Source organism: Cervus elaphus, chromosome 24 (assembly GCF_910594005.1).
Source record: "Cervus elaphus chromosome 24, mCerEla1.1, whole genome shotgun sequence".
Lineage (NCBI taxonomy): Eukaryota > Metazoa > Chordata > Mammalia > Artiodactyla > Cervidae > Cervus > Cervus elaphus.
The window spans coordinates 64,069,790-64,082,709 of record NC_057838.1 but is presented as its reverse complement, the minus strand read 5'-3'; the positions used below and the strand labels follow the sequence as shown (position 1 = coordinate 64,082,709).

General features: G+C 41.8%; 2 protein-coding genes across 10 annotated transcripts in view; one reads left to right on the top strand and one right to left on the bottom strand.

Annotated features, from left to right (window-relative positions):
* The window catches only part of XCR1 (X-C motif chemokine receptor 1), a 315,914-nt gene that overhangs the window by 164,179 nt on the left and 138,815 nt on the right, over window positions 1–12,920 (bottom strand). The gene's annotated exons all lie outside the window — the stretch shown is intronic.
* The window catches only part of CCR3 (C-C motif chemokine receptor 3), a 58,062-nt gene that overhangs the window by 8,029 nt on the left and 37,113 nt on the right, over window positions 1–12,920 (top strand). For 2 of the 9 annotated variants that reach the window (XM_043886829.1, XM_043886828.1), the window contains exon 1: window positions 10,701–10,805. The exons of 5 other annotated variants lie outside the window; for them this stretch is intronic. The gene's annotated coding sequence lies outside the window, so the exon portion shown is untranslated. Of the gene's footprint in view, window positions 1–5,496; window positions 5,692–8,646; window positions 8,666–10,700; window positions 10,806–12,920 lie in introns of those variants that run through there. 2 more of the 9 variants (XM_043886831.1, XM_043886830.1) reach the window with 2 other exon arrangements.

The following is a 12,920-nucleotide window of genomic DNA, read 5'->3' as shown; positions in this document are numbered from 1 at the left end:
TATGAACTCTAAAGACATAGACAAGACTGTAGCTACTAATTTTATTCATAACCGTCTCAAACTGCAAACCCCCAATTTTTATCAACAATAAAACAGGTAAACTGGGGTGCTATGTGCTGTGTGCTCAGTCACTTCAGTCATATCCTGCTCTTTGTGACCCCAGGGACTGTAGCCGACCAGGCGCCTCTGTCCATGGGATTCTCCAGGCAAGAGTACTGCAGTGGGTTGCCGTGCCCTCCTCCCGGGGAACTTCCTGACCCAGGGATCGAACCTGAGTCACCAGGGAAGCCCCAAACTATGGTGTCTTCACACAATAAAATGCTATGCGACAATATAAAAGAACTATCTACTATGACTACATACGGTACAGCCAAAACTAAATTATAGTAATAGGAACAAAACAGCGGTTACCTCTGTGGATACAGACTGGGAAGAGACACCAAGGAATGGTCTGGGGCTCTGGCACTGTCCAGCCACGGCGGTCACACAGGTGTGGATACATGGAAAAACTTGGATTAGTATACTATAGGCATTTTATTACATGCGTGCCACATTTCAATTTTAAAATCTTCAAAAATGTTTATTTTGAGATATCTGCCCAGGAATGTGACAGCTAGATTGCAATGTAAGCATGTGTTTTGCTTGCGTGCTAAGTTGCTTCAGTCACTTCCGACTCTGTGTGACCCCATGGACGGTAGCCTGCCAGGCTCCTCTGTCCATGGGATTCTCCAGGCAAGAACACTGGAGTGGGTTGCCACTTCCTTCTCCAGAGGACCTCCCCGACCCAGGGATCAAATCCAAGTCTCTTAGGTTTTCTGCATTGGCAGGTGGGTTCTTTACCGCTAGCACCATTCGTTTTATCGGAAACAGCCATATTCTTTTTCAGAGTATCTGTATTATTTTACACGCCCAGCATCAATGTAGGAGTGATCCAGTTTCCTCATTTGGTGTTGTCACTTTTTATTTGTCATTCTGATAAGTGTGATGGCAGTTTTAATCTGCATTTTCCTAACGGCTTCATGTGCTTAGCTGCCATATGTATGTCCTCTTCATGAGGTATCTGTTCGCGCCTTTGCCCATTTTTTCCTTTCTTTCTAACCATCTGTAGATTTCTTTATTCGCTTGAGATAAGTCCTTTTAAAATTTCTACCTTGTTGGGGAAAAAAAAAATCTTTATTTTCTAATCAGATTGGTTTTTTGCTTTTTAACTTTGAGAATGCTTTATATTTTAGATATGAATATTTTATTGGATATATTGTTTACAGATGTTTTTTCTGAGGTTCTGGCTTGTGTTTTCATCTGCTTTTTAAAAGTCTTTCAGAGAGAGAAGCTTTTAATTTTATGAAGCCAAATTTATCAACTATTTTTTTTATGGATATGGCTTTTGGCATCAACTCTAACAACTTTTCACCAAATTCTAGATTACAAAGATTTATCCTTTGCTATCTTTCAAAGTTTCATAGTTTTACATTTTACAATGAAGCCTGTGATAAATTGAGTCAAGTTTTGTATGTGTCTTTTTAAGTTTTTTATTGAAGTATAGTTGATACTTATTTTTTTTTAAATTTTATTGAAGTATAGATTATGTGAAGTTTGGGTTAAGGTTTATTTATTTTTTGTCTATGGATATCTAATTGCTCCAGCATTATTTATGAAAAAGGCTACTGTTCTTCTGTTGAAAGGTACTGTGCCTTTGTCAGAAAGCAGTTGGATATATTTGTGAGTTTGGTTCTATAATTTTCTATTTTGTTCCATTATTCTATGTGTATATCCCTCTGCCTAAACCATAAGTCTTTTTTTTTTTTCTAATTTCATTTTGTAGTTTTCATTGCAAATCTTGTCTATGTTTTGTTAGATTTATACCTAGGTATAGTCTAAAAGATTTTGGAAGCAATTATAAATGGTATTTTAATTTTGGTTTCTAAGTATTCACTAATACATAAAAATGTGATTGATTTCTGTTTGTTGATTTTTTCCTGCAACCGAGCTGAACTTGTTAGTTTCAACAGTTCTGGGGAGAATCCCTTGGGATTTTCTATGTAGACAACAATGTCATCCTCAAATAAGGGCAGTTTATTTCCTCCTTTTCAATCTATATGCCTTATATTTTGTTTCTGGTCTCATTGCGCTAGCTAGGACTTATAGTTGGAGAGGAGTGACTGAACGAACTTTGTTCATGATCTTGGAGGAAAGCATTCATCTTTCATTATTAAGCATGATGCTATCTCTAGGCTCCTTGTAGATGCTGTTTATTAAGTTTTCAGTTCTCTGAGAGGTGTTTATCACCACCAGTGGTGAAATACTTTGTCAGATGTCTTGTCTCTGTTATTAACCAACAAATTGGTCTGTTTCTTTTAAATTGTTGCACGCATAAGCATAAAGTTGTTCATGTGCTGTGTGTGTGCTCAGTTGGTCTGTCATGTCCAATTCTGTGCGACCCTATGGACTGTAGCCCGCCTGGCTCCTCTGTCCCTGGGACTTCCCAGGCAAGAATACTGGAGTGAGTTGCCATTTCCTTCTCCCGGGGATCTTCCTGACCCGGGGAATGAATCCACGTCTCCTGCACTGCAGGCAAATTCTTTACCACTGAGCCAACTGGGAAGCCCCAAAGTTGTTCCCAGTATTCTCTTACTGTCCCTTTTAATGGCTGAAGAATCTGTATTCATTCTTGACATTTTTTCATTCGCGACATTGTTGATTTGTGTCATCTCTCTCTCTCAGGTCTTGCTAAAGGTTTATCACTCATTTTCAATGACTTTTTGAAGAATCAGCTTTTTGTTTCAGTGCTTTAATCTCTTTTCTGTTTTAAATTTTATTACTTTGTGCTCTTATCTTAGTTGTTCCTTCTTTCTGCTTAATTTGGGCTTATTTTGCCCTTTCTCTAGTTTCTAGAGGAAGAAACTTAGATTATTGACTTGATTCCGATCTTCTTTACTAACGTAAGCATTCAGTGTGGCAATATGTTCCTCAGAATGGCTTTAGCTACACCTCACATATCTTGATGTTGTATTTTTGTTTTCACTTAGTTCAAAGTCATTTTTATTTCCTTTGAGACTTCCTTTCTGATCTGTGGATTATATAGACGTGTGATTTAAATTTTTCACATGTTTAGAAATGTTTGTCATTTTTCTGTTTTTAATTTTTAATTGACTGCATTTTGATCTGAGAATATATTCTATATAATGCAAATTTTAAAAACTTTTTGAGGCTCTAGATATTGTCTATCTTGGTGAATGTTCCATAAGGACTTGAAAATATTTACTAGCTGTCAAGGCATTGTAATCTACATTAATTCCCTTCCTGGTTAAAATACCTAGAGAAGCCTTTTTCATGACCAAACCCTAACTGATATAGGAAGGTTACATCCCACACTACACAAAAACCCACCTTCAAATCCTGCTGAACTTTTTTTCCCTAAATCCTTTCTCATCTACTGCCCCTTTGCTTGGCATCTATCTTTCTCCCTCCTGGCCCCACACAGCCCTTTCAGTCTCCCTGGTGCCAGCCTCATCTTTCTTCCTAGACCTCATGTAACACCCACTCTGCATTCCACCCTGTCTCTTCTTACCTAGAGAATTTTTTTTTTTCTCTCAAATTAAAAAAAAAAAAAAAAAGGTGTCTCTTCCCTGAACCCCTGCCATCATCACATTAAGAATTTTCTTGATCCAGGCTTCTTAGAACACAGAGTGGGTGGTAAACAGCAAAGAGCTTTCTCAACTCTCCTAGAGCTGAATGTGACCCCACCCTTGTATCTGTGATGCAGGTGCCTGCTTGGCCATCTGCCCTGAGGTCTAAGTTGTGGGAAGTTTATTTACTGCTCCTTCTAGAATCTCTGAATAACTATAGATTCTTGATGCCCTGGATTATGTTAAAATCTGCTGCTGATAATTCATAGCTCTCACTGAAGTGGAAAAATGCTGTAACTGATTTGTTCTGCTTTATGCTAACTGCAGAAACTTAGGCATCAAGAAAGACCTGGGCACAAATTTATCCTCTGCTATTTGGTAGCCATTTGGCAACCACAGCTTTATAATCTCCTACTGCTTTAATCTTCATAAGGAAATTGTATACCTGTAGAACTGTGAGGATAAATGTCATAAAGCACGTGGCACCAAATTCCTCAAAAGATGATAGTCACTCTTATTGTCACTTCATAGTTATGTTGTTGCTGTTAATGATTAAAATGGCATTAAGTGTCAGTATGTCTTTTATCTTCCTCTTTTGAGCTTGTTCTTTTCTGGTCAGACAGTTATTAATTAACACATGCATACACATAAGTATCATTAATTTCTGGACACACAGACAGACTACATTCTAGCTGCTGACACATTCATGGGTGGCCACATGACTGAGTCCTAGCTGATGGAATGTGGACAGAAATGATGTGAATGATTTCTTCACCAGCTCATAAAATCCTTCCACGAGCATTCCTTCATACTCTTCTCCTTCCTCTCGGGTGATGCAGCTGTATACATTTGGGTCTTGAATGCCAACTTCAGTGATAGTAGACACTGTATGTAGATGCCTAGGTGCCTGAACTAATGATTAAAGGCAGACTGCCACCAATAAATAATCCTGATTGCTGTACATGATCAAGAAATACACTTCTAGATGTTCAAGCTCATTGTACATTTTGGAGTTTTGTGTCAGCTAGTCAGCTAGCATTTTCTAAGCTAAAACTGAAATTGATAACTTTAAGTAGTGCAATACAAAAGTCAAAAATATATAGCATTGGCTTAAAGTTTAGGCAGCAGGCTGCAAAGAAACTGATCTTAAGAAGTGGAAAGATGTGATTGCCTGGAGGGAGGGATGGATTTCAAAGGGGCATAAGGAATCTCTTGGAGGTGATGGAAACACTCATATCTTGACTATGGGTGTTGTAATCCAAATGTATACGACTGTCAAAATTCATCAAACTGTAGACATTAAATGGATACACTTTATTGTCCAAAAGTTACATCTTAATAAGCTGTTGAAAAATAAAGGAACTTCCGTCTATGTTAAATGCCCTGTCTTACGAGGGCCCAGACCCTGAGGGGAGGATTCATGTGTGAGTGATTTATTCAGTGGGTGCTCTCAGAAGACACCAGCAAGAGAGTGAGGGAACTGGACAAGAAGGGAGGAAGCAAGCAGCAGGGTGTGGTCTCAGGCAAAGATCCCCCGGGGTCTCCGCCAGATCCTGAGCGGGCCCTGGGACAGGAACTTCACAGTGTGTCCTGCCTAGAACAGTGAGAGGGGTTCCTCCTGGCTCCATGCAGGAGAGTGGGGCTGGGGGAGCCGGGGCACCATGGTTCCTGAGCCTTAGGATCGCCCTCCACAGCCAATCACAGGTGCAGAGGCTGGAAGCAAAAGAGCACAGAGGCTGAGGGAGGACAGCCAGAAATGGGAAAGGGACTCAAGGGGACCCAGCAGAGCTCTGCCAACATATGTCATATTCTCCTAGAAGGAGAACTTGTTCCTTATTATAATGAAGTGTAATATGCCTGCTTTCTTCAGGTTTTTCTTAATGTTGAATTAAAGCAAAGGTGTTCTGACATAAAAATCACCTGTTGAATCTTGGGCATGGACCATTGGAGGGCATTGAAGGGCCAGCACCAACCAACCCACTGCCCACCCCTTGGGCCTCATCCACAGACTCCTGGAGAAATAGCGGACATGGTGGTCAGAGGAGAGGGAATGAAGCATACAGAGGTGGGTTCCAGAATAAGCCCCACCATTTTCTAGTTGTGTTATCCTGAGCTATTGCTTAACCCACTTGTCTCAGTTCCTCCTCTGAGAAATGGTAAAAAAAAAAAAAAAAAAACCTCATTTACCTTACAGGGTCACCGAGAGGCTTAAAAGAGACAAAGTACATAAAGCCCTTAGCAGATCCCTGGTGTGACATGTGACACAAGTGTACAGGAAGTGTTGTTTACATTACTGAATGGTTTCTCTCACATAACTTGCCCGCTCCCAGCGCAGCCCCCACCCTGCCACTCCTGGTCACTGTCTGAGTTCACTGATGCTGCCTGGAGCTCAGGACTGATATGCCTTTCCTCCAACCCCCTCACTAGCTCTCTTATCTTTCCCAGAGTAGATGCTCTGGCACATCTGAAAATTTGTTGAGGATTTACACAGCTCAAAACAGAGGCTTGACACGTTTAGAAAGTACCCAGATTAATCTTGGGGGTGAGAAACGGAATGTTTCCTGCCATATCAATAAACAAAGGATGTCACAGTCATCAGCAATTGCAGCCCTGCAACCCCCAAACGTGAGCCAGTGAGGCCTGAGGAAACTCAGGAAGAAAAGAACACCTGCCATCTAGCAGTCTTCCGGCTGCAGCCACTCCTGATGGTGAGCCCCGAGGGAACCAGGATGCGAGCCCAGACTCCTGCACTTGCCCATACATAGAAGAGCACTAAAGTCCTTAACTTGGAGATATCTGGGTTTGTTTTTTTTTTTTTTTATTAACAATCATCTTTTGATGTACCAACTATCTGCCCTTTGTTGCAAAACTTCTATATAACCTAGCTCCCCTCATCACCTCTTTAGAGCAGTTCTCTCGGGGTTACTTGAGATGCTGCTTCCTGGGCTTGAAGTCCTAAAAGTTCCCACAAAATAAAACATAACTCTCTTTTAGGTTGTGAACATTTTTTGTGTCTACAGAGATGAGATGCAAAACAACATCCCATAGGAAAACAAGTCATCTAGTCCTCTCCATCCCAAGTTATATTTCTAGGTGTCCTTCTAGCCACTGGGCTTTATAGAAGCCTCTATAACACTGTACTACGTAATTGTGAACAAAGCAGAAATTAAATTTTCTCATCTGGTAGAAAATTTCTGGCTGCCATTTGAAAAAAGGGAAGAGACTAACTTAAATATCTATTATCTCTCCATCCCTCATATCTTCTATTTCTCTTGTCTTTTTATCTGTGCTCTCGCTCTCTCTTCTCTTTTTACATTTCCAAGGGCCCATCTTATAGTTCAAGATATTGTGGAAGAAAAGATGTCATTTACTCCACTTGACAGACATCTGGTGAGTTTTCTGTTTATGCAGAGATGCATTGTATTTGTACCTCATTAAGAGGTACTTCCCATATCTTGGGGAGAAAACTGTATTTTCTGCATCATTTCTAAATCACTGTTCACTTTTTTCTTCATCATTATATTGATTTTCTAATTTTGATACTAGATTTTTTTCAGTGTTGACAAGAAAGAAAGAAAAAGTGCAAAACGAAACATACAGAATAGTTAGATCAACAACCACCCAATTTTTCCCGGAAATGGACTAAAGGGACCTGGGCTCTATTCTGAAGCTAGTGTGAATATGCAGGGTGTGATAGTGAAAAGCAGACACCCAGCAGGTCTTACACCTTTATTAGAGGAGGTACCTATGAGGGGAAATGGGCGAGCACTGTCAGGCCTAAAGTGAAGCAGGGAGCAAGGGGAGGATGACAGATGATTCCCAGCCTGTTGTGTAGACTAAGGGGAGTTTGGTATGTCTACTTGGGAGCTCTCCAGCTAAAGGCAGCCATCAGTGGAAACCCTGTCTCCCAGGAGTGGGCCTGCCTCAGTTTGCATGCTGGCTGGGTCAGGGGAGGGGCAAGCCACAGAAGTGCAGCTTTGGGGAAAGCAGAGCATTAGTTTCAGAGCCCAGCAGCAGGGCTTGGTCAACCACACACCCTGCACTTGGAAGCGTGCCAGGTGCTCACAGCTGTCCAGTGGGTGGCTCATTTTATCCTTGGTTTAATTCTAGATTTGAGTTGCAGGCCAATGCTAAGTGTAGACTCTGCTCTTCTGTTCAAATCTGGAGATGTCCACTACCTCCCCAAATAATACAGCTTCCACATGGTCACTCCAACTTGTCTTGTATTAAGAGTCTATGATGGGGGAAGAGCCCTTTTTGTCAAGGCTTGCTTCTGTTGATTTGGGGGCTTTACAGAAGGGCAGGGTGCTGTCAATGGAGAGAACTCAGAAATACACTCGACCACCAAGTGCCAGAGGCAGGCACCACTGGCTGCATGAATCCTTCCATTACCTCCCCTAGGAGTTAAATGTTCCCCTGGAAACATGTCAGTAAGAGGAGGAAAATGGCTGGAACCCACCTTCCTGCCCCAGGACCCTGCGGCCAGGAGCTGGTGTTGAAGACAGGATAAAGGAACCCAAGTACTTCTTCCTGCTGCTCAACAACACTTCCTTTCACACGCTCAAGGCCACAGTTGACCTGAGCTTGCCTGCAAGAAATTTCTGACCCTTTCATATAGCTTCTTAACATCTTTTGTTTGTTTGCTTCTCCCTCAGATGTTCCCATATTCCTAAGCTGTCTTCTGTTTGGTTTGTTGTTGATGTCATTATTTTGGTTGTTTTCTCAAAAATGCTTCTGCTTTAGTTTATGTACATTAAGAATCTGAAAAGATCAGAGGTATTAGAGTTTGGGGTCAGGTTTTCCTGTGTACCTTGGAAACTCATGAGCTGACTGCCTCAAGGAGCCTGAAAGAAGCACCAAAAATCTCCTGCCCATCCTGGGAAAAGTCAGACAGAACAAGCCACTCTAGACCTCAGGGAAGTCACTCTGGTTCTACCTTTACAGTCTGCCATCCTTGTCTTCAGCTGAAAGCACCAGTCCTTCAGATGGTGATGCAGGGCAGGAAAAATGAGCACCAGTGAACAGTCTAAACTCTTGAGGTAAGGGTCTTCCCTGGTGGTCTAGTGATTAAAACTTTGCCTTCCTGTGAAAAGGGTACAGGTTCAATCTCTGGTTGGGGGAGCTAAGATCTCACGTGCTTCATGGCCAAAAACTCAAAACATGAAACAGAAATAAACAAAATCAGTAAACACTTTAAAAAAATGGTCCACATAAAAATATCTAAAAAAAAAAAAAAAAAAAAATAGGAGAAAACCCTAAGGTGGAAGCTAGCTCTGTCTTTTAGTCTCTGGTGTTTGCCAAGCTGCTTGTTGAACCTCAGTTTCCTTGTCTGTAACAGTGTCTGCACACACCTCAAGGGGCTGCTCGGGGGACTCCTGTCAAAATGAGAAGATGGGCCGGAAGAGGGCTGGCCACTGCTCTGTGCTGTGCCCACACGCTGACCAGTCATCAGACAAGCACCCGCGGCATTCTCCTACCCAGCCCCCGTCTTGGAGTATATTGACAGGTGCTATTTGAAAAACAACAACAACAACAATGTTTTCTCTACCTTAACACAAGCTTGGAGGAACGCACGGTTAACCACATTTAAACCCGTTCCTCACTGAGGCTTTCTCAGACACTTTAACGTCCTGGGAATCTCCATCAGTGTTGTCCACACAAGTGTCCGAGGGGACCTGAGGGCTCCCACACCACACCCCCTGCTGGAACGCTGTGGTAGATAACACGATGATCCCTGAGAGGAGAACGAAGGTGTCAGACTCGGTGTCACCTCCGATGCTAATGCCTGGATCGTAAGAGACTGGAAAGACAGATGAGGACATTTAACCAGTGAAGGGTTAATGTGGAGCTACAACCTGGAAGAATGAATACTCTTGATACCAAAAAAAAAAAAAACAAACCACCACAGGAGAAATTCCCAACATACATGACAAATCTGACCAAGATCTTCCAGAGTCACCAGTGCCCTTCCAGAGTCTACACAGGCCCCCGAGTCACGTTTCTAACAAGAATCCTATGTGATCATGATTCTCAGAGAATAACTGGCCCATGGGAAAGGCCAATTCTATAACAGAAAGCAACGGTGACTCCTTATTTTCTCATGTTCAAAGGACAGGCTTCCAGTTCTCCTAACTCTTCTCTGACTGTCTCTGCTGACCACCTGAGCCGAGATGCTGACTGTCAAGCTCCCTCAAACTGGGGCCCCAGGATGCCCATGAGCCCTCCCAGCAAAGTCACTGTCTTTCCTTCCTACCCTTTTCTTTATCATCTGAAGTATAAAGCACATTCCTGCATATACAGCAGACGTCTGATGAATGCTTGGTCAACTTCATTGTCTTGTCCACTTTAGCCAGTGTATCACAGATCACACTGTCCATGGTCAGACTTCTTCCCAAAACATTGGATGAACACCCGCTCTGTGCCCAAGACTATCCTGGGTGCCATGGACACATGAGCACATGGAGCAAGCACATGACTCGTCCCTGTGAGGCTTAGGTCTCAGTGGTATTCTTCTCATCCCTTACTTCTGCTTAGCTTTGGACAGTCCTCAGAGACTTTTTGTATATTTATCTTAGCTAGTTCCATGGCAACCCAATGATGTAGTTATTATCATTCTCAGTTGACAGATGAGAAAGCTGAGGTCCAGCAAGATTAAACGATTAACTCAAGGTCATGCAGCTGTGGGTGCCCTAACTGAAATTCAAGTTCGAGTCGTCTTGGGTTGTTTAAACCCGTACTACAACTCGCCTCATCAAAGTCTCCCATTGAGCTCTGCAGAGTAATTACAAGGAAATCCAGATTTCATTTTTTATCCTGTCTCCTGACAGGTCAATGCATGCTTATTCAAGAATTTACCCCTCTTCCAAAACAATGAGCAATTCCAAGGGAAGGCAGAACCCCCAAAACAGTTGGTGACATCAACAGCATTCTTCTCAAGGATTACTCAACTGAGTGCTTGTTGAGTGTGTGATCTCAATCATAGAAAAGAAGAACTGCTCCAGACTTGATTATCTTTTTAAAAACTTGCAAAACCTGAGAAGCTAAGACTCTTTGAAACAGGAAGCTGTGTTGTTTCCTACCTTACTAATGTCTCTGGTGGTATCAGATGGTATCTCCGTTTCATGAGTGGCAAGACCTAAGCTATCACTGGACGCATAAAGGACTTTGCTAAATTAGCAGGTACCATCATCTTCTTTTTGCTCTCATCTGGGCGAGAACTTATTGAATGCAACAGAAGTGGTTTATTCAGGAGGGGTTTCCAGGAAGACAGTCAGGTTTCTAGGAAAAAGGAGATGGAGCAAGGAGTCTTGGCAGGTGGAAGTTACACCTCCCAGGAGCGCTCTTGGATGGACGGGGCGTAGAGGGAGGCCGGCTGTGCTGCAGTAGGTAGTATGGAGCCAAAGTGGGAGAGCTGATTGTGAGATATGTCCGTTTTCTTCTCGCTTTTTCCCTCTTTGTCTTTCTCTCACCTGTATCATGATGTGTTTGCCCTTCCACTCATCCGAACTCAGCCTTTTACCCTCTTCAGTCAACATGTCCACAACTGTGCCCATGCTGCCTTCCCTGTGTTTTCATAAATTCTCAACTATTGAGAGGATGGCCACTCCAAAAGGGTCCTCTTGGATAGTTTTGCGTTAGTAATATTGATTAGTAAGAAGCAGTGAAAGTATAACTGACATATGTGTGTACATGCACGTATGTTACATTTGTATATATATAAATTTTTATATTTCAATTTTTCACTGAAAATCCACTCTAAGTCAGGCTGTCAGATGAATCAGCTGATCAGTTGATTTGGTGTCTTTCTGTTTTGGATCTACAAAGTTGACTGCTTTTCTTGGATCTATATTAGAGGGTAGGGATAGAAAGTCTTTCTAATCTTCTGGGAAACCTTCAACTGGTTGGAGATGAAAGTTAACTGTGTTCGACAAGTGTTTTGAGGGGAGGGAGTGGGAATATGGGGTCATTGGTACATGGAAGCGATAGGAATTGGAGCATATCTGCAACTCATTTCAGAAAATGGTGATGATTACCATGAACTATGCAGGCTGAGTTATTTCTCTAGGGGAGGAACTGCATGACTCAATAAGAAAAAAGCAGATATATCCAGCACAATAAAAAGGGTAAAAGGCATAAATAGATATTCACAGAAAAGGAAATACTAATGACTAATAATTACAGCTTAAAAAAAAAACCCTCAGTAATTAAGTATTAGTTACATAAATAATGACACCCTTGTTGCCTGTAAAATTGGCCAAGTAATTTTTTTCTTTTAGATCTTGGTATTGATGGGTGCTTGCTGAGACTGGCACCAATACGAAATAGAATACAAATTGTTATACAACTTCTGGAAACAATTTGGCAAAATGCAGCAAGAGTCTTAGAAATAGGACTAGGGGTAGAAATTGTCCTTTGAGAAATCTCCTTTAAGGAACTAAGAAAAATACAACGATGTTTACTGCAGCATTATTTGTAAAGGTGCAAATTGGGAACAACTTAATCACACGACAGTAAGACAATGATTAAAAAACCATAAATATACAGTATGTTGAGTCGTTCCAAATTATATTTTCATATAATTTTTAACCACATGGAACTAGATGCAGGCTGGGGCTTCCCCAGTGGCTCAGTGGTAAAGAATCCACCCACCAATGCAGGGAGATGCAGGTTGGATCCCTGGGCTGGAAAGATTCCTTGGAGAAAAAAACAGCAACCCACTCCAGTATTCTTGCCAGGGAAATGCTATGAACAGAGGAGCCTCGAGGGCTACAGTCCATGGGGTCGCAAAGGAGTCAGACACAACTCAGTGACTGAACAACAATAAAATTTTACGTACCAGAATACAAAAGGATGTGCAAATGTGATATCAATTGTAACAAACATGCCTAGAAAAGAGGCAATGGTTCTCTCTCCAAGACACAGGTGGAGGTGGCAACACCAGGGGCCAGGAAACTGACCCTCAGTACACTGAACACTCCTGCCACGTGTGCTTTGACTGCACAGGCATAATTTCCCCATAAAACACTTTTCAGGATCATCTCTTTCAATTTAATCACATATCAGCCTGCATACAAACACTAAAAATCAGCCACACTGGAAACACCTGGTATTAGAACATAGTGAGTAAATCTACTCTTTGAACAAAGAAGTTGGTAAAACTATTCCAAGTTACTTTGCAGGTGGATGAAACCAAGTCACTTAACTGACTACATTCCAAGAATGGAATATAATCTTTGCTCTAATAATATTAATGACTGGAAGTGGAGGAAGTCCATGTGCTGCCCTAAAATATAA